We start from the raw sequence: 26,611 nt of genomic DNA, 5'->3' as shown, positions 1-26,611 counted from the left end.
GGGAGTCCCAGTTAGAGTAGACCCATGAAGCCCATTTAAATAAACCAAAGTGTATTGGCACTGAACCTCTTGGTCCCACTCGGGTGAGTGATCCCAACTCAAGTGGACTTGTTCAATCGATGGGGTGGGCTAAATATTGACTCTCCATTCAGTGATTGATTCAGTGGGTCTCCTCAAATTGGAACTAACCCATAGGATCGAGGCCGCTGTGCCCCAGGGGGCTTACTCCCAGTAAACCATGCAAGGTTTGCAGTCACAGGGTTGATCCAGACTTGAACCAAGAAAGTGGGACCCTGTAGCCCTATTGGTGTCTTCTGAGTAGGATGACAGCCTGGATCTGGCCTAGAGGATGCCAACTTTTGCTTGCCTTGTGTGGATTATGCCTTCCTTGTTTATGCTCTGAACGCATGTGGGGGGGGGGGGCGGGTTCCAAGTGGAAAGGTTGTGCTTGGTTTATGGGCGCAGTGGGTTTGCTGCATACAAATTCCTGTCCATCACTTTATGTTTTGGTAACCCCTGATCCCTTGAAACCTTTATTTCCCTCTCTCTTCCTCACCTTGCGTTGCTTCAGTTCAGCTCAAACCAGCTTTGGTTGAAAGAATACCAATCCTTTGCTTTGGTGGAGAAGGAGTTGTGGCACAGGATTGTTTAGGCACCAGAAGCATGGCCCGTTTTTGCAAGACTTTGGGAATAATGGATTCCCGTGTGCATACATCTGGGTGTAATGTCATGTTCAAATCGTGATGCCATGGATAGATTGGGGATGGTTGCCTGTCCTGGATCATTCCTTCCGAGCCTGACTCGGTTTGGATCAAGTCCAATGGTACCAGCGTTCAAAAGTGGCCCCGCGGAGGAGAGGGCTTCTGGCTTTTGTCCGACGTGTGAGGAATTTTTCTCCCCCTGCTCTAGCGCACTTGTGCATGGGTGATGTCAGCTCTGTGAGAGGTGTGACATGTAAACCTATGGCTGCAGGAGCCTTGGCAATGCTTTGTGTCACCGTGATCCATAAATGCCGCTTGAGATCCCAAACCTCCCCTGAATGCATGCTTAAACCGTGGCAATGGAATCCTCCCCATGCTAAAAAGACGAAGAGGGAGTTGTTCGAACATGAAACCGGAACGGTGATGTCATGACAATCTCTCCCGGTGTGTGAACTGTGTGCCCTCCCTTCTGCCTTTCTCTTCCCCACTGACACTTTTTTGCTTGACAAATGCGATCGAAACAGTCAAAATGTTTAAGGGGAGACATGTTACAACCGTTTTCCAGACCCCTAACCCTCCTCTCTCCCTTTTTGTCGTGTCACAGCCTCGGTGTTGTGGAATCGGGCCATGCTCTGTGTTTGCTTTTGCGCTCAATCCCAAATCTGTTCCCTCCGCGTTTCGTGTGGGATTTTGCATCTGCTTCACAAAGCGTTAAAAATCTGCTTTATCTGTTGAGCGGGGAATTTTCTTTCTTTCTTGGGGTGGAGGAGAGAAGTGCCGTCTTGGCAAAGGGCTTTGGTATGAAAACAACGGATGATGTGCTAGGGTTGAAAATATGTGCAAGATCCATGTTCGGTGAAGAAGGCTTGAGACTGTCTTTATATATGGGCTGTAATGAGGCTAGAAATGGGAAAGCCTGCATGTTTAAAATACTCCTCGTTCGAGTCAAATAGTATGTGATCCAGCCAGATGCAATTCGCAAAAGTTCGGGGGGGGGGGTTGCAAGGCCCCCCAAGAAAACTCCTTGAACACTGCAAGGAAAAAGCTTTGTGGTTTTTACCAGTGCATTGGTTGAAATCTGCAGAAAAGTGCATTGTTTTTACTGGCGTATTGGTTGAAATCCGCAGAAATGTGCATTGTTGCATGCATGGCACTTGTCTGCATTGCAAGCATTTGGATGGCTGCACATTTTTGGCGAAAGGAGGGTGAATTGATGCAAATTTGCACAGGGAAGTGAAGGCCGTGGATGCAAATGTGCATAAATGCACCCCAGTTCGCGTAGTACACTTAGTGTAGACTAGCCCCTAGTTGTGTTGAAGGAAATGAATTTAAGGAGAGTTTTAAGCACTGTGTCTTACACATTGCACAGCAAGTACTTAGAGGTATAACTCAGGCTTGTTCTGTCTAAGTGAGTCCCAAACTTTGGTCTTCTAGGTGTTTTGGACTTCATCTCCCGAAAGCCCTTGCCAGCTTGACCAGGAGTCCGGAATTTTGGGAGCTGAGGCCCAAAATATCTGGAGGACCAGAGTTTGGGAACCATTGGTCTAAGCCCTGCAATGGAAGGAGTAGAGAGGTCTGGCTGATCATTTTGGTCCCTTAAGGATTGTGGGAGCATTCAGTTATTTTGAAAGACAGATCTCCTGATGCAAGAAACAATGATGGATATTTGGTCCTCCAGATGTTTTTGATTTCCGTTCTCAGAACCTCTGGCCAAGCCAAGCCAAGGGATAAGGAACAGCCTCGCCACAAGGATGTGAGAATTGGTAAGGCTAGACCAGTGATCCCCAAACTTTTGTCCTCCAGATGTTTTGGACTTTAGCTTCCAGATTTCTTGAGCTGACTGGAGCTTCTGGGAGCTGAAGTCCCAAACACTTGGAGGACACAAGCTTGGGAATGATTGGGCTAGACGACTGCAATGGGGTCTGTGTGGGGCTGCCCTTGGAGCAGGGGTGGGAAACTGTGATGGGGGACCATCCTCCACCATGTTACACAAATGCTTTCCACTTCACCAAAGGCATCTGCAGAAGTAGACTTAAGCCTACGAAAGCTCAGGCTGCCAACTTCTTTCTTTCAGTTGGTCTCAAAGGAGCTACAAGTCCTCTCTGCTAATTGATTCTAGGGTTACTCAAAGAGGTGTCACATCACTTTGGGGGTTCCAAGATCCAGCCTTTGAATGAACAACTAACACAATGAATTTCAATGGGGATAAGTTTAAGATACTGCTTACATTGGTCTGGGTGGCCCTTGAGGTGGTCTCTTCCAATTCTATGCAACATGGGATGGGGGGCACCTGGATTGAAAGCAGGAGATCTAAAAAGGATCTTGGGATCTTAGTAGGCCACAAGCTAAGCATGAGTCAAGAGTGTGATACAGCAGCCAAAATAGCCAATACAGTTCTGGGTTCCATGTTGCAAATAAGCGCACCCAGCTGCACCAGGATCTTTCCTAGCTCAAGGTTTATTGAATTGTTTACTACTGCAACCCAACATAGATATATTCCACCTGTTTTGTCAATGCACCTAAATACCTGAAGATCTTCCACTTGGTGTGGCTTGTGTGCTGGCCTGGATGGACGTGTCGGTAGCTAGTGCGAATCCATTGGGCTGCAGTCCGCTGTGTTCCTTCCCATCAGCTGCGCCTGCTTTGCTAATGCTGTCAGTTCAAATTGATTTAGAGATTAGGTGAGGGGGATTCATTCCATCACACTTGTAATATTTAGTCCTTTCTGGTGGACGGGGATTTCTAGCCATTTGAACAAACTAATCCAGGTGGTTTAGCGCTCCGCCAGGATTTCCCCAGCAAATATTAGGCCTTTGCGCTGTAAATTGGTGAGTGTGTTGGCAACAGTAGCGGTGGGAGCATTGCAGAATGGCTGATGAGCGCGCATGGAAACATAAATAAATAACGGTTGCTTTTGTTAAAATGGGCAAATGGTCTTTGGGGATAAATGGATCCATGGTGGGACCTGGCACTGTAGAACAGTGGTTCCCAAAAGTGGATCAGAGAGTGTGTCTGAACTGCACACTGACACTTCTCCCTCCATATTCGCTAGGGTTAAGGGCACAAGACCTTCGTGAATATGGAGAAACCACAAATAACAAAAACACCATGTTTTTACCTGAGAGGACACCTCTCTAGGAATCTCTAGGTCCTCCAGTGCAACTCTATGGTCAACGTCCGACAGGATACTCTAGGAATCTCTAGGTCCTCCAGGGCAACTCTGGCCAACGTCCGATAGACACTGACCATAGAAATGCGCTGGAGGAGCTACAAAGGCCTAGTAGAGTGTCCTCTCTAGGAATCTCTAGGTCCTCCAGGGCAACTCTGTGGCCAATGTCCGACAGACACTGACCATAGAACTGCAATGGAGGAGCTACAAAGGCCTAGTAGAGTATCTTCTCTAGGAGTCTCTAGGTCCTCCAGGGCAACTCTGTGGCCAACGTCCGACAGACACTGACCATAGAAATGCGCTGGAGGAGCTACAGAGGCCTAGTAGAGGGTTCTCTCTAGGAATCTCTAGGTCTTTCAATGCAACTTTTAGTAAAAGTTGACCACAGAGTTGCACTGGAGGACCTAGATATTCCTAGAGAGAACATATTAATCAAATTAGCGAATAATCAAAGCCGCAAATATGGAGAGATGAGAGTATAGTAGGTTGGCCCAACTTGAACTGCACCAGCTCCATCCTATGGACTGGAGTTTTTCCTGTGGTTTGCTTGGCAAGAGCTGTTGTTCGGAGGGGGTTTGCCCTCGCCGTCCTCTGAGGCTGAGAAACCAGTGGGTTTCCATGGCTGAACCAGGATTCGAACCCTGGTCTTCAGAGTTGTAGTCCAACGCTCAAACCACAACAGCCTGACCCTGCTTAGCATCCAAGATCTGGTTTGTGGGATTTGTTTGCAACCCTGCTAGTTTTGAGTTGGAGTGCATCCTTTTCGGGAAAAGAAAGTGGAGGAGGCAGACTTGCATTACAAATAAAATTTCGCTGCTTATATCTTAATCAGTTAATTGTGTCAATTAATGCTTTTTCAGCCCTAATTATGACTCTCTTTTCTCTTTGCACACCCCTTCGGCAGAGAACAAGCAAGAGGCGGCAATTGATCTCTTTAATCTACCCTTTTGGCTGCCAGGGTTGGTTACTACCTGCAGTGCCGGTGGCCAACACCTTTATTAACTAAGTTTGCTGAGTGCTTTGAAGACGGAATGGGTAATTGTTGTTCTAAAGAGGGAACGCAAGACCCTGATTTACTTTTGGGATTGTTTCAATATTTTATTCTCTCCAGCTTCCTTCCTAAGAGTAGGGTCGGCTTTCCATCGGTCTTGGGCCAAGAGCCATCTTATTCCATGCCAGAAAAGCATTTGCCTTGAGCATGGATGGGGAGAGAGAGGTTGAATGGATGCACGCAGCTTTTGAATGCCACTTTTTGGCCTGCAAAGTCCCCCTGGGGTCCTTTCCACAATCTCTCTTCCTCCGGTCTTTGAACCAAATTTGAACCAAAACCACCTGTAAATGCCATGGGTTTACCTTGTCCATCCAACTCTAGAATTCTATGGTTCTAAGTAAAGAAGATCCAAGTATTGAATGGCAAGTCAACATGTCGATAAAACCAACGGATTCAATGGGTCTTCCTGAACTGGGCCTTAGCTAGGATTTAAGTCAAGGATTTGTTTTTCAGTTAGTTCTCTACAGAGGATGTCTGCAGAGGAGCATATCAGGTTCTTTGAGAGTTCTGGTGCAACAAAATGTGTGAGTCTGTTCCACACCGCACAATCAGAGCACTTCGATATCCTTTTTGCTGCCCCTGGTTTGTCTTAGTGGGTTTCCATGATGGAGTGGGGATTCGAACCCTGGTCTTCCAGAGTCCAGAGTCCAACACTCATATGTGGTTCTAGGCATGTGAAGGAGTGCACTGTCAAAACACCCCTGATAGATGGCCAATTGGTCATCCAACTTCTGTTTAAAAGCCTCCAAAGAAGAAGAATCCAACACTCTCCGACACTGTTGAACATCTCTTATTATCAGGAAGTTCTTCCTAATGTTTAGTTGCAGTCTCTTTTCCTGTAGTTTGAATCCATTACTCTGAGTCCTATTCTCTGGAGCAGCAGAAGAAAAGCTTGCTCCATCCTCAGTGTGACATCCCTTCGAATATTTAAACAGGGCTATCATATCACCTCTTAACCTTCTCTTCTCCAGGCCGGAAGATACCCAATGTCCTAAGCCAATCCTCATAGGGACTGGTGGTTTCCAGATCGCCATTTTGCTTGCTCCATTTGCAATGTGACGTCCCTTCAAATATTTAAACAGGGCTATCATATCACCCTTTAAATTCCTCTTCTCCAGGCAAAACGTACCCAGCTCTCTAAGCCACTCCTCATAGGGCTTCAAGGTTTCCAAATATGCACATGGCACCTTTCCTTGCTCTCTTCCTCCATGCTACCAAATGCAATTTTGGAGATAGAACTTGGCCCTTGGGGTTATGTATTTGAAGTTTAGACTTAAACCCCGGAATGGAACTGTTCTGGTGTGGAAAACCACCATCCGCATCCTCCGGCGCTTGCTGGGAGCATGCAACCTCTTAAAATTCCCTTCTCGTCATTTTCCATGCTGACGGCGGAGGTGGGAGATGAGAGATGCTGATACCGCCGCAGCTCCTTGCAAATTCCAGGCATTTGTAATCTGACAAACGATGTGTGTTTTAGTGCCAGCCTGCAATTACTTTTCTATTAGACAACGTGATGAATCGGATCGGGCGGAAGCCGGTTTTTCCAGACAGCCCGGTGGGTTTTTTTGTCTGCCTGGGTGACTCTGCCCCCAAGATTTATTCCACCTTATATTCTCAAACCTTAAAGGAGGTCTCCGAAGTGCTGAGCCACAACCTCCCAGTGAAGTTTGGTACCTTGGAGAGATCCTACAGTGACATCCTGAACTCGCCGCCCACCTTCTTCACAACATTCTTGAGATTTGGGGGAAATGCTGAAGAACTAGCAAGGCCAGAGAGAGACTTCTGGCAAAGGAACAGAACTGCTGGCTGCGGTGCCATTTTATCAGCATGGTCGCTCCACGGGTGCATGTGCGCATGGATTGGCGCACACAATTAACAACACATCCCAACAGCATTAAGAAACTTAAAGCCATCTTAGTCCTTTTTAGAAGAAGAAGCATTGTGCCGAGGGGAGAGCGCCGTTCACTTATTTATCCAGCGAATGGTTTGCTCCTGTTGGGGAGTCCCAACTAGAGTAGGCCCGCTGCCAAGACGTCAACCAGTAGGTAATTCCAAGTGATTCAGTGGGTCTACTTTAGTCAGAATTAGTCATCATTCTTCCTTTCTGTGAATAGTGTTTCCTTGGTATCTACTGGAATGTGGTTCCAGGACCTTCCATGGATACCAAATTCCATTGGTGTTCAGGTCCCATTGAATACAGTGGCCTATTAAAATGGCCGAGTCAAGCTTTGATTTTTGGCATTTATAATTTTTTAAAATTATAACATGTTACGGAACAGAGTCAGCGTGGCGCAGTGCTTTTGAGTGCTGGACAACAGCGCCTGGAGACCAGGGTTCAAATCCCTGCTCGGCCGTGGAAACCCACTGAGTGACCCTGGGTGAGTCACATTCTCTTAGTCTCAGAGGCAAACCTGAACAAAGCTTGCCAAGAAAAAAACCCATGGCAGGTTTGCCTTAGGGGCACCATAAGTGAGAAATGGCTTGAAGGCACACAACAACAACCATTTAAAAAAAATATTTTCAAGCCATGGATGCTTGAATCCATGGATAAAGAATCCTTGAATACAGATAGACAACTGTATATCTCTTACACACAAAACTATAGCGTCGGAAGAATCATTCCATCATTTTATGGAAGTACTACCTGAGAGCCAGTGTAATGTAGTGGTTCAAGTGTTGGTCTATGACAGTGATGGTGAACCTTTTACAGATCGAGTGCCCAAACTGCAACCCAGACCGCACTTATTTATTGCAAAGTGCCACGTCCCTCTGGCTTTCTAGTAAGAAACTCTGGCAAACTCTGTGCTAGGGTGATAGCATGTGTGCCCACAGAGAGGGCTCTGAGAGCCACCTCTGGCACGCGTGCCATAGGTTCGCCATCCCTGGTCTATGATGCTGGAGACTAGGGTTTGATTCCCTGCTCAGTCATGGAAACTCACTGTTTAGGCATGTCACACACTCTCATCCCTGGAAAACCAATCTGGAAGCCATATTAGAGAGTTTAAGGGGAGCTGGTATTCAGTATCCGAGGAGGAATGACAGAAGAAGGGACCAAATTTTGCCTTTCCTAAGAGGTGCGGGCAAAAGTAAACTGCTGCACCCCTCTTGTGTGTCTTTCCACGCTAATAATTGTTGCCATCACAACCACAGTCTGATGTTGCTGGGCCACACGGGTCCCAGTTTTCATCCACGAAACATTGGAAGCTTTGTGGCATCTCTTCTGCCTCTCCTCCCTCTGCACCGTTGCCTTAGTTTGCACTGTCGTTGTGCAACCATTTCCTAATTTTGGTTTTAGAGCCTCTCAATGTGCATGTAATCATCCTAACGACCCTTTTAATTGGACATTAAAGATTCTTAATGACTTCTTTGGGGGTCAGCAGGGAGTGCCTTACTTGGAAATGTGGCCGGTTGGCATCCTCTTCTAGCCCTGGGTGCCTTTTGCAAGGAGGGCAGGTGAAGCTGGAAGGAGGGAAGGTTGGTGCAGATGATAAAACTAATCCCCGAGGGTGAATGTTAAGGACTTTGCAAACATTCGGAGGGTGATGGGTCTACCTTGCCCTGAAATGAACTCACACACACACATACTCTCTCTCTCTGTATCAGCTTCCCACCCGATTTGCAAACCTTGTGCTTTCGGTTTGCTCATGTCACTGATGAAACACGCTGGTTTTTCCGCTGCAAAAACTTTGGATTAGGGATGGAAATGTTTGGATTTTCTCATCCTTGCTAAGAAAAGGCATCTCAACATCTTGAGACAACCTCCTGACAGAACGATCGAGCGCTGTGACGTTTGTGTGTTTTGCATTTTGGAATTTTTCTCCCCTTTAAAATGTGGGAGGAAAGCTCGTTGTTTGGGGCGGGAAACTGTACTTTGTGCAAAACGCCACTATCTGTACAAGCGTATTGATTTTGCACAGTGGTCTTGTGCATGAAATGGCACGTTTGGTGCAAAAGACAGTTGTTTAGAGACATGTGCAAAATGTGTAATGAAATGTTCAAATGACCCACTGATAGGGAAGGGTAAGATTTTGCCTCTTCTGAGTGCCAGTTCCTCCCAAACTCTTTAGAATGGCTTCCAGGTTGTTGTTTGTTAAGCAGAGGCTGGATGGCCATCTGCCGGGGATGCTTTGATTGGGATTTCCTGCATGGCAGAATGGGGTTGGACTGGATGGCCCTTGGGGTCTCTTCCAACTCTACAATTCTGTGATTCTGGGCTGAGAATATGTGACTCACTCATTTGCTCACTAAACAAATGCAAAAATACACAGCTCCCTAAACCGCTCCTCATAGGGCTTGCTGGTTTCCAGACCCCTCACCATTTTGGTCAACCTCCTCTGGACATGCTCCAACTTGTCAACATCCTTCTTGAATTTTGGTGCCAAGAACTGGACACAGCATTCCAGATGAGGTCTGACCAAAGCAGAATAGAGTGGCAATATTACTTCCCTTGATCACTATATTTGTGTTGATGCAGCTTAAGATCCTATTGGATCATGTTGGCTTTCTTAGATAGACAGAAAGTGGTAGACGGCCATTCTGATGATTATGTTTTTCCCCATTGCCGCTTTGACACTAACCAAGTGTCCAGCCATTGCTACATCTTGTGGCAGTGAGTCCCACAGTTTAACTATGCCCTTTGTGAAGAATAGCTTCCTTTTAGATGCCCTGAATTGCCTACCCTTCAGCTTCATAATAAGATGGGAAGTGGAGGGTCGCCATGGGTCAGAAATGACTTGAAGGCGCACAACAACATCAGCCACATTCCATGCTCAGATTGACTATTTTTCTCTCTTGAGCGGACTTCTTTTAAATAAATAAATAAATGATATAATTGAAAAAATGCTCAAATGCCTGGAAGACCTTCAGGAAACTGTTGAGTTCTCTGAAAAGGAAGTAGTGCTAAAGATAGCCACTGTGCGCAAAAATATTCCATAGGGATGGCAGGGGAGGGGAATTTTGTTTGGTCCATGTTTTGGTGTATAGCGACCTAGTTTGCACTTCTTCGACGAATATTGAAAACAGGAAACCATTGGTTTTCCCGCTCCTTCAGGTTTTGCGATGTGGTTCTGCGGTTTGTGGAGAAGTAGCTCCAACATGTGAAGGAGATGCTTCCCAATACGATGTTCAGTAGTTTTATTTCTTTTTTATAAAGATGTATATGCACTAGCGCATATGCACACGCACAGGTTGATTCTGCCCTCTCCACAATGCTTGGGACCAGAAGTGGTTTGGATTTCTGATTTAGGCCTCGTTCCCACTTTCAGATAAATCAGTGTGCGATTCGAATCGATGGATTGATTCAACAGCGGAGCATGGTTTCCACTACATTTGCCCCGATCGCATTTTTCCCCTCTAAAATAATCCACTTGTGGTTCACATTCATGCATGAATTGATTCAAAATGGACCCGCTCCAGCTGGCCGAAGGGCAAATTGAAACCGATTCCGATCCGCATCTGGTTCACACTTGCGCAGAATCGGTTTATCCAAAAAGACACGGAAAACATCAGCGTCAAAAAGACGTGGGTAAAATGGGTCTAGTGTATGTCTCCCCTCCCTGAATTGCTTCAGCGATTCGGTTTAAGTGGAAACCAGGTTCATGTGAACCAGCTCAAACTGATTTGTGATCCAGTTTAAAAGGTAGTGGGAATGAGGCCCCAGTTTATCTCTTCGGGGAAGTATATGGAAATGCAGACTGTCCAAAACCCAACAAAAAAATCAATTGGAAATCCAAACCATTTCTAGCCCCAAGCGTTTTAGAGAAAGGAGAATCAACCCAATTATAAATCCTGAAAAGCAAACCTTGATCTTGCCATTTTATATAAGGGATGCCATTTTACTGTCCATTGCAGTCGATGGGGCATGAGCATCCATGGATTTTGGTGTGTTTTATCATTTTGGTGTCTATGGAGCCAAACTCCAGCAAATACCAGGGACCCACTCTGTATGCAATGTATTTTTTCCCTTTTATGCAAGGATACAATTGTGAGTTTGTGTGTGTATTTTCTAGCCATGGATGTGTGGAGACAGACTCCGTGGATGCGGAGGACCAACTGTCCTTGGGGTCCCTTCCGACTCAGTGATTCTAGGATATTAAGGCTTTTACGGGGAGGCTTTCCGAATGCGTGCCTCCGCTTGTGTTGACTTGCCATTGTCTTGGCAACTGGGCCGAGGGTGGCCAGTGTGTGTCAGTTCTAAATTAGTGGGATTATCCTAGGAGCATTTGCTGCCGGATCATGGAAAATTCCTATGAGAAAGCAGCTGTGCTTGATCGGATGCCAAGAGAAACAGGATGAAGCCAACGCTTTGTCCGTAGGGGTACTGGCCGCCGGAGATGCCTTGGCGCATCTTCCCCCAGCTGCAGAGTACTTCTTGCCAGCAATTCTTGAGATCTGTGGCTCCTCTTTGCCACACAAGGCAATGGAAAGGGGACAGCAGCAGAGGCTCATCTACTAGAACCATCACAATAGAGTTGGGGAAGGATTTGGGGGGGAAATGTTGGTGTTTTTTCCTCTGTCGGACCTGCATCACTTTGAGAGGAGAACTGCTTTAACTGCCACGGCTCAATACTTTGGGATCCTGGGATTTGTAGTTTCTTGCAGCTCTCTGACAGAGAGGGTGAAATATCTCACTTAGCTCCAAGTCCCAGAACTCCAGAGCATGGAGCCATGGCAGTTGAAGTGGGGTCAAACTGCAATATTTAATGTAGTGTGGATGCAAGCCCTTGTTTGAAAATAGGTGTTTTGGGGGTTGAATTTTTCCACTTATTTTTTGTCTAAAAATTCATCCAAAAATGAAGAACGGACTAATATCTGAATTTGAGGAAATGCAACCTGGGCTACAGAAGTGGCAAGTTCCCATGTTTCCACCAGATGTACCCTAAAGGCGGGACAGAGAGAAGGTCCTCTCCAAAAAGCGATCTCAAAATATGGGCAGATTTCTATGGGAGAGTTGTTGTTGCTGTTGTTGCGTGCCTTCAAGTCACTTCTGATTTATAGTGACTCTAAGGCGACTGTATAATGGGCTTTCCTTTGCTAGATTTGCTCCAAGGAGGTTTGTCATTGTCTTCTCCTGAGGCTGAAAGAGTGGGACTTGCCCTAAGGTCACCCACTGGGTTTATATGGCTGAGCTGGGAATCAAACCGTGGTCTCCAGAGTCATAGCCCAGTGCTCAAAACCACTATCCCAGACTGGTTCACAGGGGAGAGTACGGTCCATCAAATAGCATGAGCGGTACAGGATTGTAGATCATCACTTTGAATTATTGAAGCCCAGCAACATCTGGAGGGACGGCACACTGCTCACCCCAAGCCTAGGAGAAGCTTTTAAAATGCTCTTCAGCCTGACCATCCTGGAAGGGATTTCTCTGCCCTGCGGGCAGCAAGCCAACCCTTAAGTATCTCTGCTTTGATCTCCTGCACCGATAACCCCTGTTTTCATTTTCTTTCCCTTTTTGGAAAAAAAATCTTTCATTAAATTTTAATGAAGATAAGTCCACCAGGTTTTTATTTTTGGACGGTCAGATCAATGATGCATTTCAGTTTCAAATTCTTCTCTGGCAACGCAAAGAGCCCTGACTATCATCTTCGCTGGTCCCCCAAAACATGGACCTTCCGCCCCTTTCATTTATTTCCCAAACTCTTAATGATCTTCTAAAGTTATATCTCATCATGTTGCTCCTTATTGTTATTATTAGTATTAGTATTATTAGTTTTATTCTTATTTTGTTTTATTTCCCCACCTCCTTCTGATAGATAAGCTCATTACAGATAATCTTGTTTGCTGGATTTCATCTCTGCGGGGCGATTTTTATTAATAGCTCCCTTTCAGGTTTGGAGTTGATTTTATTTTCAGCGAAATTCCACTACTGCGCAGCGACGGCCTGCATTTCTTGATCTGGATTATCTTAAGAGGAGTCGCCTTAGATCAGACGAAAGGTCCACCTCGGCTAATATCCTTTTTCCCACGCCGATGTCTCTGTGCAATCCATAAGCGAGATGCAAAGCTCTCCAATGTATTATTCGGAGGTTTACGGCTTTGGGACGTGGATCCTGCATTGCTAAGTATGATGGCAGAGAGGAACGTAAGGAAAGACCAACAAGGTCCTTCGGCTCCAATGTGCCTCCTGGAAAAGTAGCCAAGGATATGCTTATGGACAGAACTTTGGAGTTGTGGATCACCGTTGGAGTCAGAAGGGATTTTGGGTAGAGATGGAACAGGTAGAAATGTGCCAACTCCAGTTGTTGTGCCTTCAAGTTGTTACTGAGCTACGACAACCCTAAGGCAAATCTCTCCTGGTGTTTCCTTGGCAAGATTTGTTCGAAACGTTCAAATCCCCACAGCAATGGGTGACCTTGCCCAAGCCATACCCACAAGAAAGGCAGTGGCAAACCTCTTGGCAATAAATCTTACCAAGAAACCAAACTCTCTATGAATCTCTAGGTCATCCAGGACAATTCTGTGGTCAAGATCTTCCAGACGGTGACCGTGAAATTGCACTGGAGGACCTACGGATGCCCAGAGAAGTGTTCCCTCTAGGAACCTCAGGGTCCTCCAGTGTGACTTTTGGCAGATGTTGACAACAGGGTCATGCTGGAGGACTTGGAGATTCCTAGAAAGAACGTTTCGATTAAACCCTTGAATAATCAAATCTGCAAAAGTCAAAACTGCCAACGTGGAGAGCCGGTTGTAACAGTGAAGTGTGGACACGCTTCCAGAGAAGTCATCCAACACTGAAACCACGACGTCACCCTCATTTGCCATGGTCACTGGACCTATTTATGGACCGTTGTTAAACATTTTTGGAGAGCTTCTTGACAAGTGTGCCACCTTACTGACATGGAAACCACCTGTAGCCCTTTAGCAATGGGAAGTAGCTTTTGCCCAAGAAGGGGGAACATTCTCCATCTTTGGAGGTTCAAAATCAGAGAATGATAAAGTTGGAAGAGACCCCAAGGGCCATCCAATCCAACCCCCTTCTGCCATGTAGGAAGACACCACCAAGACCTATAAAGAGACGGGCATGAGTGCTGTTGTTGTGTGTCCCTGGGTATGGACTAGGTGGACTTTGTGGTCCCATCCACCTCTAAGATTCTGCTATTCTATTAATCTTTTAGGGCTAAGAGAAACAAATCTTTCTGCTAAAAGCAAAAGGGAAATTTGACTGGGTCTTTCCTCAAGGACACGAATTTCAGGCCAGCTTCAATGATCCCCTCTGCCTTTCTCTACATGCAAAGCTTTGCAAATGACTCTTTTTGACAGCTCTTTCTACACACATATGTATATGTATTCCCCCCTCCCTTTAAAAAATCCACCAGCAAAACCTCTCTCATTAACATAATGACTTTTCTGTTAATGGCATTAACATAATGATGCTAAATACAGACTGTCTAGAAAGGAAGCCAACGCAGAGAATGACTCCTCTTTGACCTTCCTCTTTGATATTGCAAGAGAGAGGATAAGCGGGGAAGCTTTGATCCTCTGTTTCTAGACCTATCGTCCTCCCTTTGCATTAATGATAAAGCTGGGCACCTTGGTAGTTCATTGATGCCATGGTCCTGCCCTGTGGAATGCTAGGATTTGGAGTTGAAGGAGGGATGTTTAGAATTCTCAGCCAGAGAGCTCAGCGGACTACAAACCCCAGAATTCCACAGGAGGCAGCCATGGTGGTTAATGGAGAATCATGGTACTGTAATTGTGTCGTGTGAAAGGACTCCACGGATGTCCAAAGAGGCAAGCTGGGTTGGAAGGTAGGCCTAGCAATCCTGGGTTGATAAACTAGGTTTAATGCAAGCTGGCCAACTGGTCACATAGGATATCCTACAGGAGAGGAGGACCCAATGGCAAAAAGGGCAGTGGGTTCCCATTCGACCTGAGAGGGGGGGAGTCTATATCTCCAAAGGGGGATTCGAACCCTGGCCTCCCAACGCTCAAACCATTATACCATGCTGACTCTGCCTCCACTATGTTCGTTCTGTTGACCATCACTTACTGGGTGTCACGAGCCATACATTGGGATGTGTTGTTATTATTCGGTAAGCCTGCTTTCTCAGCCCAAAAGGAAGGCCATAGCAAACCTCTTCTGAAGATATCTTGCCAAGAAAACATTCTGATAGGTTCACCTTAGGATACACAACCACAATGGAAAGTACAGGATGTACAGCTGCAGTGGAAAGTATAGGATGCACAACCTCAGTGGAAAGGATAAGATGCACAGTTTCAATGGAAAGGATAGGCTGCACAACCACAGTGGAAAGTATAGGATGTGCAATTGCAATGGAAAGTATAGGATGCACAACCTCAGTGGAAAGGATAAGATGCACAACCACAGTGGAAAGTATAGGATGTGCAATTGCAATGGAAAGGATAGGATGCACAACCTCAGTGAAAAGGATAAGATGCAGAACTGCAATGGAAAGTATAGGATGCACAACCTCATTGTACAACATACAACTTACACAGATAAGGCACAGAGGTATATTCTGTTTGCACAACTCTGTTGCTACTACTAGCAGCAGAATTTGCCTGTTGTGCGCAATGGTGACTTTTTGGCATCGCACATGTAGTGTGACGTACGTGTGCATACGTCCCTAACTGAGTTCCAGACACAGTGGGACCTGGACTGGGATTTGTTCCTAGCAAGACATTTTCTGGCCTATCCAGCACAGCATCCAAATAGGACTTCCTCTGTAAGGAATCTGTTAAATCTCTGCTCTCCATTATAACCAGATGTAGTCACCCATCCAATTTGCCGCGTTCGGTGAATGTATATCTGCAAAGATCTTCATAGCTGTATCTTTGCATGCTTGAGATTCTTTCAGCTAGCTCTGCGGCGGTGATAAAACTGAACCATGTGTGGATGTGTGACGGTTGCCAAGTTGGCCAGTTCAACTCTATTCCATGGCCCAGAGCATGGGAAAGTTCCATGTTTGGACTGCAACTCCCAAAATAGCGGTGGCTGGTCAATCCAATGGCAATGAGATGGTGAATCTGCTCTGGGTTTTGGTCTGAACTTTGAAAGGGCTGTCCAAAATGCTGAACCTATGTGGTATACTTAGGCTTGAATCATTCCATTAAAATTTGGGCTAAAACACAGAGTCCCCATGCCAACCTCCCATACCTCATTGAACTCAGTGGGACTTACCTCTCAGGAGTCACAGAAATTGATCTAAGCAACTTGTTGTTCATTGCCATCAATGTCAGCTTCAGTTTATGATGATCTTCATGGTGTGAGACCTCCAACGCTCAGTCTTAGCTCAGGTTTTGCAAATTCGGGGGCGAGGAGCCCTTGACGGAGTCTACCCATCTGTACCATGGTCTTCCTTTTTGCCCTACTGCCTTCCACTTTGCTAAGTATTAGTATCTTTTGCAATGAGTAACATCATTTCATGACATGTCCAATGTATGACAGGCATAATTTGGTCCTCTTGGCTTCCAGGGAGAGTTGAGGCTCAATTTGCTCTGTGAAGTTGAAGGCTTTCATGGACAGCACCATAGATTTTTGTGGGGTTTTTGGGATACGTGGCCATGTTCTAGAAGAGTTTATTTCTGATGTTTCACCAGCGTCTTCTCTGAAGATGCCAGACACAGCTGCTGGCGAAACATCAGGAATAAACTCTTCTGGAACATGGCCACATAGCCCGAAAAACCCACAAAAATCTATTAATTTGCTCTTGTTGATAACTGCTATCAAGTTGAGCTCCTCCTATGGTAACCCTATGAATGTGAGACCTCCAAGTCTGCCTAACCTCAAAAGCCCTGCTTAGGTCTTGCAGCTCAGGGCTGTGGCTTCCATCCATCTGGACTGTGGTCTTCCCCTTTTCCGACTGCGTTCTGCCTTGTTGTTGCATGCCTTCCAAGGTGTTTCCAACTTATGGTGACCATAAGGAGGACCAATCACAGAGTCATCTGGAGCTGAGAGCATGTGTCTTGTCTAAGGTCACCCAATAGGTTTCCATGGCTGGGCAGGGAATCAAACGCTGATCTCCAGAGTTATTGTCCAGTACTCAACCTACTGCTCCGCAATGGCTCTTGTCTTCTACCTTACCTTGGTCTTTTCTAGGGAGTCATGTCTTCTCATAATATGGCCAAAGTACAACAGTCTTCATTGAGTCATCTTACTTCTAGGAGGAGTTCAGACTTCATTTGCTCTAGAGCAGTGGTTCCCAAACTTCGCTCTTCTAGGTGTTTTGCACTTCAGCTCCCAGAAGCCCCACTCGGCTTGGCCAACTGTCATGAATTTCTGGGATCTGAAGTCCAAAACATCTGGAGGACCAAGGCTTGGGAACCACTACTCTAGGGCCATTGCTTTGCCTTTTTAGCAGCCCATGGTATCCGCAGAACTCTTCTCCAGCGCCGCATCTCAAATGAGTTGATTTTCTTCCTACCTGCTTTCTTCACTGTCCAACTTTCGCAGCCAGGTGTAGAAATGAGAAATACAATGGCATGGACAATCCTAACTCTGTGTTAGGTGCCTTGAAGCCATTTCCAATTTACAGCAACCCTAAGCTGAACCCATCATGGGGTTTCCTTGGAAAGATTAGTCCAGAGGAGGTTTGCCATGGCCTTCCCTTGAGGCTGAGAGCATGTGACTTGGCCAAGGTGACCCAATGCGTTTCATGGTTGAGCGGGAACTGAACCTTAGTCTCCAGAGTCATAGTCCAACACTCAAAACACACAGTGATATATTTTTACACTTCAGGATCTTCTCTATTTCCGCCATAGCTGCCGAGTCTTCTGATTCCTCGACTGCAGTTTCCACAGCCATAAAGAGAAAGTGGAACCGCAAAGGTATGGACACTCCTCACTTTATATACTAGCTCCTCGCAAAACAGGAGCTTGGAAATGCGCAGCCCAGCGTATGGCCATAAATTTGATGGGGAGGAGAGCGCTAAGGGTACCCTGGAGGGCCTTGTAAGAGGAGGCTGTTTTTTAAACTGCAGCCAGGATTTATGTGGTTTGCAGTCTTAAACACCCATGCTTGAGCAAAGATGGAATTAATTCCTGAGCAAATGTATGTAGAATTGCATCATTATTAATAATATTATTTAAAAAAGAAACTAATATATGTCTCAAGTGTTTTTTATTTACAGTTTGAATTCAGAAAGGGAGCCTTGTGTTTTACAATGCACTTTTTCAAGCGTTGAGGAACCCTGATAAGAGGAATCCTAGATTGACCAGACTCAAGTTTAGGGTTTATTCTGTGTAAGTTTCTCATGTGGTTGTTTTGCGCAGAACATTTCGTTCTCTGGCCATAAGGCATCATTTATGTGCGGAAATATTGTTTCCAGTGCAGGAAATGATTTTTTTCGGTACAAAATAACCACTTACCAATTTTACACCGAATAAGTCCTGCATTGCGAATCAGCTTTGAAAGCGGCTTGGTTTTTGAATGTTTAACTGTAAGCTGTTTTTGGCTACATCTACACTATGGAAATAATCCAGTTGGTCAGTATTTCTACTGCTATGGCTCCTTGCCATGGAATTCTGGGAACTGTAGTTTTGGGAGGTATTTAGCCTTCCTTGTCGAAAGGTGCAACAACAAACTACAGTCCCTTGGATTCATAGCATGGAGCCATGGCAGTTAAAGCAGTGCCAAACTGGATTATTTCTGCAATTCAGAATGCAGGCTTCGAATCCTAGGCTTTGGGAAAGAGACTAGTCCTCATGATGGATGAATTGATTGATTGGTTGATTGGGGACATGAAGCACCCAAACTCTAGACTGCAGAGGTTGTGTGCTGTCCTTGCTTGTGTCACCACAATACCCTTTTCGCTTTGTTTTCGCGTCGTGTTCTGCAGACGTGAAATGCAACAGCCCTGTCCAAGATTCGGGTCAGCAAAACTCAACCAGATTGTGCAAAACGTAGAAACACGAGCGAGTTGTGTACGTTTAACAAGCACAGCCTTTCATTTCTTTTGGACCCTGGGAGATCGTGTGTGTGCCATTTAGCGATAAAGAGAACAAAGTGTGGCGGGGGACGGAAAGGGATCCATTTGTTCCTCTGAAGGCAACAGATGTTTTTCTAATGCTCTTGTGGGCAAGCAGATCCTTTCTTGTACATCTTTGTTTAAAAAAAGACGCTGCAAAGTGTGTTTGATTTCATGTTGAAGTCTCTACAGTGGGACAGTCAATGGACAACGGAGTGAAGATCTTCCTTTGGCCAATATATTATCCAAGACTCTGTATCAGATGTGAGCAAGTATAGGGGATAGGACCCTCTTTCAGTTGCCATGTCTGTTTTAATTGATTGTATGTACGGCGCTGTGTAAATTTACACCGCTATATAAATAAAGCTTAATAATAATAATAATAATAATAATAATAATAACAACTGCCTCAGCTCGATGCAATGGAGTTCTGGGAAATATTGTTTTGTGTGACATTTCCGCCTTCTCTGCCAGAGCGCACCACAAAAGTTCCCAGAATGCCATAGCATTGAGCCGTGTCAAAATAGACTATTTCTGCAGCCTTAGACCGTCTGTTGCATTCCTGAGCAGTTCTTGCGTTTGAAAGAAGTGCTTCCTGGCGTTTAGGTGGAATCTCCTTTTTTCTAATGATGCAGCAGCATATATTTTATCCTCATCCTTGGCATCTTTACTTCATGGTTAAACCTTGGTTCTGTGTCTTCCTAGCACCGTCTAGAGAAAAGGGAGGTGAGGTGAGGTGAGGGGCTGCGGAGAGGAGAAGAAAGAACGAAGGAAGAAAGATGACACCGGAGGAGGTTTGACCTTTCCAGCTCTGAAAAGCCTTTTTTCCGCAGCAAACGCTTGCTGTCATAACTCAGTGAATGTGAGGCGGCCCAGGGATTTTGCGAAACCAACAATTAGATGAAAGGTTGGCCATGGCTCTACCTGGCTGGCCGGGCTCAGCTGACATTTCGGAGCAGCCGGGGGAATTGTTTTCACAGCGTTGCCTTTCCAAAAGGGTATCGAGTGAGAGAAGAAGGGGGGGAAAGGACATTGATCGTAGGATCTTAAGAGTTGGAAGGGGACATAAACGGTCATCTAGTCCATCCCTTTGCCCATGCAGGAATACATGACCCCTCAGCCAGAAAAGCAATGGGTTTTGCAAATGTGCCAAACCTCTGCTCTTACTCTCAGCATTGAAGAATCACACCTTTTTGGTGAACAGTCAATCGGTAAACAAGAATTCAAAGATATAGCAATGTTAGTCTACAGAATTGGTACGTGGAGAGATCTTGTCGCACCTTTGAGACTCACTGAAAGAAAGACATTGGCAGCATGAGCTCTCCTAGACTTTAGTCTGCTTCCAACAGTTTGACTCTTGCCAAGCGTGCAAGCTGTGCAAACGTTATAATGACATTAATTTTTTTTAAATCACACATTTTTCCTCTTCGCGCAATACATATCTGTGTATTTCATGATGGCGATGAAGTAGTTGCAGGAAACGTTTCCGATCACGAAGGTGGCTGCAAACACTGCCTTGCATCAACCCACGTTTTGCGCTTTCAAAGAAATCATAGCCTTGTTCTTGGAATGAGAAAGCCAAGGCACCCTCCGCCTTCTTTTCCTCTGAAACAATGGAAGGGGGTAGATTGCTCTTTTGAATCCGTCTTCCTCGGTTACTTTTCTCCTTCCAGCCCTCGGGATTCAACCTCTTGTTTCTCTAACAAGGTAGAATTCATTTGCTTTCTCTGGCCCAAAGCAAGAACCCGCAAATCTGCCCGGCAGAAATGTAAACTTGCTGCGAGACCCGAGGATATAAACTGCAGCCGTAATGCGTTCGCTCGAGATCTGCCCAGGCAGGAGGCAATTTGATTTTGGGTTTTAATCTTGTCAAACGGGGATTATAACGCTCCAAAGTGAATTTGCCAAGCCGCCGTACGTTTCTGAGTTCTTTCTTTGGGACGGTGTGTTTGCGTTTCAGTTTCCGCCCATTCCCCCCACCGTTTGCCGTATATACTTGACTATAACTCGACCCCGTGCATAAGTCGAGGGCAAGTTTTGGGGCTAAAATTATGGATTTTGCTATGACCCATGGATAAGTTGAGGGGTTGAGGGTAAAACTTAGGGGCAGGTAAAGATTTCAAGGATGCAGCAAAGGAAAGCAATGCCAAAAAAATTACAAAATTCTATTAGACCTAACTATTTGCCCTCATAAGGTTGGATGGATGAGCGAATGGAAGGCGGTAAGCGCTTTCAGGGCAGATTAAACTGTTGCCTTTCACCAGAGGATGATTATATATACACTTATCCCTCCATATTTGCAGCTTTGATATTTGCAGATTTCATTATTCATGGATTAATATGTTCTCTCTAGGAAAATGTAGGTCCTCCAGTGTAAGTCTGTGGTCAACTTTAACTCAAAGTTGTACCGAAAGACCTAGAGATCCCTAGAGAGGATACTCTACTAGGCCTTTGTAGCTCCTCCAGCGCAGTTCTATGGTCAGAGTCTGTTGGACGTTGACCATAGAGTTGCCATGGAGGACCTAGAGACTCCTAGAGAGACTACTCTATTAGGCCTTTGTAGCTCCTCCAGGGCAGTTCTATGGTCAGTGTCTGTCGGACGTTGACCACAGAGTTGCCCTGGAGGACCCAGAGATTCCTAGAGAGGACACTCTACTAGACCTTTGTATCTCCTCCAATGCAGTTCTATGGTCAGAGTCTGTTGGACGTTGACCATAGAGTTGCCATGGAGGACCTAGAGACTCCTAGAGAGACTACTCTATTAGGCCTTTGTAGCTCCTCCAGGGCAGTTCTATGGTCAGTGTCTGTCGGACGTTGACCACAGAGTTGCCCTGGAGGACCCAGAGATTCCTAGAGAGGACACTCTACTAGACCTTTGTATCTCCTCCAATGCAGTTCTATGGTCAGTGTCTGTTGGACGTTGACCACAGAGTTGCCCTGGAGGACCTAGAGATTCCTAGAGCAGTATCCTCTCAGGTAAAAACATGTTGTTTTTGTTATTTGTGGTTTTCCCATACTCACGGGGGTCTTGTGCCCCTAACCCTGGCGAATGTGGAGGGACAAGTGTAATGTGTGTGTGTGTGTACACACACACACACACACACACACACACACGATTTAAAGTACAGTATTTACTTTGACCCGTGGAAAAGTCGACTCAGTTTTTTGGCGTCAATTTTTTAAACTGAATTTCTAGACTTATACAAGAGTATATACAGTAAATCCTTGACTTTGAAAGAAATAACATATTCAGGATAGCTGTGCAAAATGAAACAAAATACGAAATTCACATTTTATTTTAACTCTGTACTTTGCTATCAATGTAACAGTTATATAAATGCAAAAGAAAAAAGGACTTGAAACAAAAACTGACGCTCAAGGTGTGACAGCTTCTAATATGACATGAAAAAATAGGGATTTGAGGTTTCGCTTGGAAGTTCCCTACTGCTTTGAGGTCAATACCATGGAAGATCACCTCTCACAGGAAAGCCTTTAGCGATACCTTTATTGGCCAACTAAGGTGCACAAAACACACTATGCAAGCTTTTGAAGCTCTGCTGGCTTCTTCACCAACCCAAAGAGGTTTTTACAAAATCATACTGGAGGACTAAAAAGTGACGGCCGTTGGAGCTGGACGCCAACATTTTGTATAGTTGTTGCCTCTTCCGTAGTTCGGTTGGAGGGATCTCATGTAAGCTTAGGGTGCATCCACACTGTCTAAATAATACAGTTCAAAACCACTCCTTGGAGGAAGAGTTTGGTACCATGGATAGCGCTGTTACAGTCAAGGCTGAAACCTGGAGGATGCGCCACTTTGCTGGCTTCGGAGTCACCATTGGAGCTGGGAATGCCTCTGGAGCAGTGGTTCTCAACCTTCCTAATGCCACGACCCTTTAATACAGTTCCCCATGTTGTGGTGACCCCCAACCATAAAATTATTTTCATTGCTACATGTTTTCCTAAGGTCGTAGGCAACCCCTGTGAAAGGGTCATTCTACCGCCAAAGGGGTCCCGACCCACAGGTTGGGAACCACTGCTCTGGAGGAAGGTTTGGGTGCGAGAGACGGCTTCAGAGGGGCAGCGAGTCCACATTCAGCTTGCATGGCAGTAGTTGATGTTGCTGTTGCGTGCCATCAAGTTGTTTTCGACTTGCGGAGACCCTAAGGCGAACCTGTCGCGGGGATTTCTGGGGCTGAGAGGGTGTGACCCATCCAAGTGTTTCTCCATGGCTGAGTGAGGATTCAAAGCATTTATGAAGACATTGCAGAAAAATAGAGGAACTTGCGGGAAAGGTTTGACACACCGACTCCAAAGTCCTCTCCATCCAACTTGATGGAAGATACCAGAATGCGTTGTTTGTTGGTCTGTGGTTCTGGGTGCGCCTTGTGAGGCTGCACATTTTCTGAGCTTTTTGGTCAGTCTTCTCTCTCTGTGCACCGATTGTGTAGCTGTGGGACAGTGTGTTTCGTTCAGAGGCCATAAACGACATGGAAAGGTTGCGCCGCCACAATCTCCCTCAATGCAAAAGGCTTCAGGGTTTTCAACTCCTCCTTTTCCAGCCATCATCATTGGCTCATTGCAAAAGCATCTTAATCCCACCCGGCATTAATAATATCATTTGTCCAGGGCCTTTCCCTCCTTGCAACCCCAAGTCGATTGTGTCGGTACCTTTCCCACACGCCGCACCCCGGCCGTTCCTTCCAAATGGTTATAATTAATACCCGCCAGGAGTTAGCAGCCGACGTGGGAAGGCGTGTCGGTGGCAGGTTGTTAGAGCCTAATGCTGCTCTATTAGCCTGGCCTTTTTGTATATTCATTTCGCAGGGAAGGTAATTTGGATGCAACAGATCTGCTGTTTTTACTGGCGGGAGCACCTTTTTTTGGAGGGGATTTGCGCTACTTAGAGCCAAGATGGAGCACGGCGGGGCTGGAGTATTCCTTCTTAGCTTTGCACATTCAGAGACAAATAAATAAATCCATTGGGGGTTTGGCACCCGCCACGAATTCCAAAATCTGTGGATGCTCCATCCCATTCAATACAATGGCAGAGTTCAGCAAAGCTTGCAATGGCACCGTCGCCAGCAAAAGCACATTGCCTGGCTGGAGGGTTGAGCAGGGAGCGTGCGGAGGGTTCAGAAACAGGACGTCTAATTCATATTCCATTTTTCTTCTATTCTTTTTCTTCGGGGCTCTGGTGCATTTTTGATCAGCTGCCTTTTCCAGGCCGCAGATGGCTTTGCAAGAAGGGACCAAACCCACCCCAAGGCTGGTGGCCACTTTAGGTCAGGTTGCTGGTGGCGGGTTGCGCTTAGTGGAGACGCTTTGGAAACGTTCAGATGCGGCCATCCGCTCCAGGCCCCCTTCGAAAGCGAACAGGAGGGGACAGGCCATTTAATCCCGTTGACAGACTTTTTTAGAGGGTGTCGTTTTTTAAAAGAAAAGCCCAGTTTTAGCTCTTGGGCTGAAAAATCTGGCCATCAGATTCATGAATCGGGAGGAACTGGCAAAAGAGGAGGAAATGTGACTTTCCTCGGGCTGCTAATAGCAGGAGGAAGCAGGGCCCTAGTAAATATTGAAATGGTCTCGGTTTACTGGAGAATATACATCAAGTCTTCAGGGGTTGTGCTCTGGTGAGGGCCTACCACTATTGTTGTTGTTGTTTTTGTGTACCTTGATGTCGTTCCTGACTTACGGAGACCCTATTGTGGGGTTTTCTAGCATTGCCTTTTAACTTCCATTACATTTTTAATGTAATATTTTTAATTGTTTTTAGGTGATTTTTAACCGTTTTCAATTTTATTGCAATGCTTTTTTAGTTCAGTGAGCCACCTTGGGTCCCTTCTGGAAGAAAAGTGGCATATAAATGAAATTAATTAATTAATTAAAATTTCTTGGCAAGATTTGTTTAGAGGAGGTTTGCCACTGCCTTCCCTTGAGGCTGAGAGTGCATCACTCATTGGGCTTCCATGTGCCTCCCATACTTTTGTTAAAGCATCATTTTTGTTGTTTGAATAAGTTTTTGTTTGTATTAATATGTATTAAGTTTAATTATTTTCATAGAACATAACCCATAAGCAGGTTTAATTAACTATTTTAATTGATTGTATGCACAGCGCTGTGTGTATTTACAGCACTTTATAAATAAAGCTTAAGAATAATAATAATAATCAGGATGCAGTTCCTTATTTATTACTAAAGATGAAAATTGGCCTTGGACAAGTCACATTCTCTCAGCCTCAGAGGATGGCCATGGCAAACCCCCTCTGAAGAAACTTGCCAAGAAAGCCCTGTGATAGGGTTGCCTTAGGGTCGCCATAAGTCGGAAACAACTTGAAGGCACACAACAACTACAACTACTACAACAGTAACTAGTACAGTAACTACAGTCCGCCTTTCTTTTACACAGGGGATCCGTTCCAGACACACACACACCATGTAAGAGAAAAACCGCAGATGCTCAAGCCCCATTCAAACAAATGGGGCTCGTGCCCACGGCAGTGCCACATTGGTGCACAGGGCACACGCCATGGGAGAACGTCCCATTCATGTGACTGGGACACACCGCCCCTTGCACCCCATGTGCTCCCGCACGGCTATGAACTTATGCTCAAAGCCGCGTATAGTGCACTGTACTACAACATATATACTGGGTTTCCTTTTGTGTTTTGTGGAACCTTCCATTCCTCCAAGGACACCTTTGCTTACCAGAACCCTCCCTGACCGTACGATGGAAGAAATGCTACCGTCGATCGAACCGGAGGGCATTGCAATCCCGTTTCCATGGGTCTGTCTTTGGATCTTTGTTTGCAGCAATGATCCCTGCCTGGTCTCTGGGGGTCATAGGCCGGCGCATTCATTAACCTAGCCATGGTTCACCTATATCCCTCCTAGCCTCTTACGTCTCATAAATATGGAACCAGAGGAAACAAGAGGGGCTGGGATAGCATGGATACATGTGAGGAACAATGTCTGAGTAGCAGGTAGGGGCTTATAGGATGGGCAGTTGCAAATAATCTAGAGGCTAAGAAAGAAATAAAAGGGGATATAACTCTACTTTAAGTAGAGGCACTCTAGAACATGAGACCATGGATCTGAGTTTTAAGAAAGGAAACTCCACCTAAACATTAGGAAGAATTTATTTTTACTGTAAGAAATGTTTGACAGTGCGATAGACTGCCTCAAAGGGTAGCTGACTCTCCATCTTGGAGGTCTTTCAACGGAGTTGGATTGGTAACTTTCAGGATCGCTTTACTTGAGTATTCCTGCGTGGCAGAATGGGTTTTGGACTATATGGCCCTTGGGGTCCCTTCCAGCTATTAGATTCTATTACAACTAGATAGTTTTGTGTGTGCTCAGGTATCCAACTGCTTTAACCACAAGAACAAATTATCTCCTAGCCCTTAAATTTGGGATGGGATCCATGTGGCACTCCAGATATGGTTGAACTGGACCCCCCAACATTCCTCGCCATTGGCTGCTAAGGCTGCTGGGAGCTGCAATCCAGCAACACCTGGAGGGATCCATGATCCTCATCCCTTCCTTACTTCAGGAAGCTGTTCTACAGTGAATTCATACTGCAGTGTGCTCTGGTGGCAATTGTAAAGTCAAATACAGTGCTTCTTTTTTAAGGACGTGGCACCTATTCTTTATTGGAGAAATGTCAGAAAGGATATAATTTGTAGAAGAAGCATTAAGCAGTATTGGCAAGGAGTTGGATATTGGTTCGGATATGGCCTTGTCGGAGCTGGCTGTGTTTCGCCTGGAG

The 26,611-nt window shown here is 45.6% G+C and overlaps 1 protein-coding gene across 4 annotated transcripts in view; it reads left to right on the top strand.

The window, feature by feature from the left end:
- The window catches only part of KAZN (kazrin, periplakin interacting protein), a 182,610-nt gene that overhangs the window by 74,317 nt on the left and 81,682 nt on the right, over positions 1-26,611 (top strand). The gene's annotated exons all lie outside the window — the stretch shown is intronic.

This window comes from Sceloporus occidentalis, unplaced genomic scaffold, assembly GCF_023333645.1.
Source record: "Sceloporus occidentalis isolate IW3139 unplaced genomic scaffold, rSceOcc1.0.p SCAF_8, whole genome shotgun sequence".
In the NCBI taxonomy this organism is placed as follows: domain Eukaryota; kingdom Metazoa; phylum Chordata; class Lepidosauria; order Squamata; family Phrynosomatidae; genus Sceloporus; species Sceloporus occidentalis.
This window is presented reverse-complemented; position numbering and strand designations above follow the sequence as displayed.